This window comes from Leuciscus leuciscus (assembly GCF_965113295.1).
Source record: "Leuciscus leuciscus genome assembly, chromosome: 7".
Classification (NCBI taxonomy): Eukaryota; Metazoa; Chordata; class Actinopteri; order Cypriniformes; family Leuciscidae; genus Leuciscus; species Leuciscus leuciscus.
In genome coordinates this window covers 25,318,049-25,322,322 of record NC_138731.1, presented here as the reverse complement: position 1 = coordinate 25,322,322, position 4,274 = coordinate 25,318,049, and positions in this window count along the sequence as shown.

Below are 4,274 nucleotides of genomic sequence, written 5' to 3'. Positions count from 1 at the left end.
CTTCAGATAAAGCGCCCTCTTAATAATTAGGCGCAGCTGCGTGACTTATTAATCAATAGGTGCGCCAGTAAAATGAAGCACGACAGGAGAATAATAATTTACTGTCATTTGTACAGTCATTATTACCTAGATGATTTTGACTAGCCATTTTAACGTCTGAACAGTATGGTTCAGTTCTGACGGTTATAATCAGCTGGTTAGTAAAGTCCATTAAGACCATAGACTGTAAAGATTAAGACATATCTTATTATTAAGAGTACTATATTCTTATATATTCTAGAGACCCCAGGCAACAAAATGTAATTTTGTAACAAAATAATTGTTTAGTTTATGTTTTTTTAACCCTGTATGGCGCATGACTTTTTGTTTTTTTGGGGAAAAAATCTTTCACCCCATTTTTTGGGAGCTTGGGGGTCCCTGATAATATATCCATTAAAAAACATGTTAAAAAGTGATATTTATCTTACTAATTGGTGGCACTGTGTACCATGTGCCTTTGCTTCATGAAAGGACTGCTCCATCCCCAAACAAAAGGTCACACCCACTTCAGCTCCTCATTTCCTTGAACAGACATGTCAGGGGATATTATATATTTAAATATATAAAAAAAATTAAAGGGGCGGTGTGAGGTCCAAAAAGGTAGTTTGTTGGGTTAACAAATGTAATTTTACTCAGTTAATTAATGTTTTTACTCCACATTTGGACATTTTTACTCCACAAAATGTATATACATTTTTTTTTTTTATATAGGTTTTTATCAAAAATAAAAAAAACATCTTTTCACAAGTTTTTCCAGTTAGATTCATATCTACATATGAAATCACAATTATAACAAACAAAGTTGAGCAGTTTTTGTACTGAAAAAAAACCTGTTTTTTTTCCCAATAATGTTACATTATAATTAGAATCTAACCTTATCAGGATGTTACAAAGGGAAAAGTTGGAGTCTTTAGAGTTTATCATTTATTTCAAACATCTGTTTTTCATATAATTCTACAAATTTAAAGTGTGCCACTTAATTTCTGTCTATGTGTGTTCTGTGTTGTATCTGATTTTGAAAATGAATTTTGTCCATTGACAAAATTCATTTGATTCTAATCATAATATAACATTATTAAAAAAAAGATTTTTTTTTCAATGCAAAAAATGCCTAAACTTTTGACAAAAAGTAACTTTTAATGTTATTTTTATTTTTTTTATTTTTATTTTTTATTAGCTTATTAATAGAACTTTATAAATGTACTATATGGCCAGCCGTCGGGAATCAGGATCATTTGATGACGCAAGACGTAAGAATCGCTGAATTGTTTTTGACCGAATCTTTGAAACTATTCGAAAGAACCGATTCACATAAATGCACGATTAACCCATTTGTGCCCAAATTTTTCTGAATGGTTTCATGCATATAGTCATGTTAATAGTGTCCTATGTGAACATGTTCTGCATTTATTTTCCCCAGGATTTATTTTCTTTTCTTGAAAATCGTATTTGAATGTGCGGCAAGCCGGCAAATATAGTTGCCGGTGGGCAAATATGTTGTATGCACCCCTTCAATGTCAAATATGAATAGGAGGAGAACATTTGGCATCTATCTCAAAATAACTGCTTTCAACAGATCAATCTTCATTCATAAACAAATTTATTATGTATAAAAGTCGAAGAAGATTTGATGCGAACCTAAAAAAGCTGCATCTAGCTTATAATCTCTTGAATATGAAAACACATCAAACAACAAATCCATTTGTCTTAACTCTTGTGCGTTGTTCGGGGTCTTTTTGACCCACATTTCTAACTTTCATTCATGTGGATAACATGGATAATTTGACATGGTTTAGTGTAAGATTTTTGCCCATCTTTTGGAAAATGCAGTTTTAAGGAAATTAATTTATGCCTCTGGTTTTATAAAACCGACTTTGTGTGAATGGGACACCGTTTTATGCCTTTCCCTGTATGTTTTATTTCTTCCGTCGTTTACATTAAGTTTAATTTTAAGAATGCATAAAAAGTATTTAATTAATTAATCGATTAAAATAAGAAGTTCATTAATAAGAGCATGCATTGTAATCACACTTAATTTAATTTCTATGTCTTAGCAGATGGACAGGCAAAATAAACAGCAGTGAGTTAGATCATGTCACATCTTAAGCTCTGTCTTGCTCCATTGTACTAACAGACATACTAAGCAAATGGTATGCATTAGCTGTCGGTTTGCTAAGTGAAATCAATACTTCACTAAAACAGTCATTAGCAGACCACAATGCAAAATATATGTTGATGGAACTAGCCATTAACTTCTTTGCATGTATGCATAAATTGCTTATAGTGTTCTTCTCTATTGCATTAGTCAGTTATAGTCTATAGCATGAAGTTAGCTGGAAATAAACTGGTTGTGTTGACTGCAGTGTTATTTACAGGGAAGTAGGTGGGTTCAAAGGTTAAGTGTCTTTCTAGGGGCGGGGGCGGGGGGGGGGGGGGGGGGGGGGGGGGGGGGTGGGTGTTGCCACAGTGACCTAACATCCGATCACCCTCAGCTGGATCATCACTGTTTTCAGTTTCTGGATTAAATTTATCAACACTAAACTGTGCAATTTTTTGTGTCTCAGTGTAAAAAGGAAAAATATGATAGTATAGATGCACGGTGTTGTGCAAACATAAATGGGTTTGGATGAATAATTGAGGCTGTGGATGTTTTGACATAAGTGCAAGATATAGTATCATCACACATGCTACCCACCCATCCATACAAAGCTATTAAATAATCATAGATGGGAGGCCTACAGCATGACCATATGAGCAGACACACATTAGCTAACCATCTGAAGTCCTGATGAAAGGACAGCGCAGCCCTGGGACAGCAAGAGGCCTTTAACTGAATAGAGGCTGATCGATACAGAATAGAGTTTCAGATTCACTGCACTAGCCCATCATCCAAAATGGCTTTATATTTTCTCACATTTTGAACTTTATATTCATTAAAAATTCTGAAAAAAAGTATCATGGTTTCCACTAAAATATGAAGCAGCTCTACTGTTTTCAGCATTGAATATATGCGATGTCTCAGCAGTTTCAATGAACCGAACAAAACGTGACTACTCTGTTACTCAAATAGCTTGTATGTGGCAGAAGAAAAAGCAAAACACAGGAGTGCAAGTGAAGCAGAATGAACAGTTTATTGTACCCAGTACAGATTATAAACTCAGCAGTGTAAGGTACACATTGTGAGGGGACAAGGTTAAGCCTGTACAAGTGCAGACAACCCTTCTATGGTGGATGTTGAGACAAGCCCCTCGTTCCATGAGAAAACGGTTATTTTATAAGCTGCACCTCTCATTTAAAAGGCACTGCTCTCGAACCCACCAGGAAAGGGTGTCCGGTAACCACTGGTGTGCAGTCACTGCAACACAGGGATCCATTCAAAACATACATAAAGTATCTGTTACAGGCAGAACTATACAGCTTATACAATAAAATCAAATAAATGCAGACTTTGCAAAAATATATAAGTTCATCTTTTCAAAGAAACGAAAAGGAGAGAGAGAGAGAGAGAGAGAGAGAGAGAGAGAGAGAGAGAGAGAGAGAGAGAGAGAGAGAGAGAGAGAGAGAGAGAGAGAGAGAGAGAGAGAGAGAGAGAGAGAGAGAGAGAGAGAGAGAGAGAGAGAGAGAGAGAGAGAGAGAATACAAATGCAGAGAACTCCACAATTTCTTCTTTGTCCAGCATAAAGCGATATGTTAGTGGACAGCTGATCATTGAATATGTCATGCAAAAGGTAGCAGTGGTCTTTCGTCAACTTGAGATTGGCAATGAGTAGCTGACCAGGAAAATGTATTTTTCTTGTACCTTATTGCATGCAAGGCCCTGCTTTCCTGGTGCATTAAAATATAAAATGATGCCCAAAAAAAAAAAAAAAAAAAAAAGATGTAAGAGGCTAAATGTTTTTGACCTTTACTTGCACTAAAGCATGGAGAAGTTCTGACTAGTGCATCCCTTTTGAAAGTAAGAAAATTATATGAACCAATTCAAATTTTGGCTTTTTGGGGAGTGTAAAATTAAATATTCAACAGGCATACAGAAATACATTTAAAAAGGGTTAACAGTCTTGTGAAGCTGACTAAATATTCTTAAGAGTGCCTCTGGTTTAACTTCACATCAACAACCCCTGGGTTAACCAGGAGAAAAAAAGAAAAAAAAACCTTTTTATAAAACTAACACTTGACAAAGGATTCAGAACAAAACCAATGATACAAAAAGAACATGTTCAGTATTCCTCAGCATA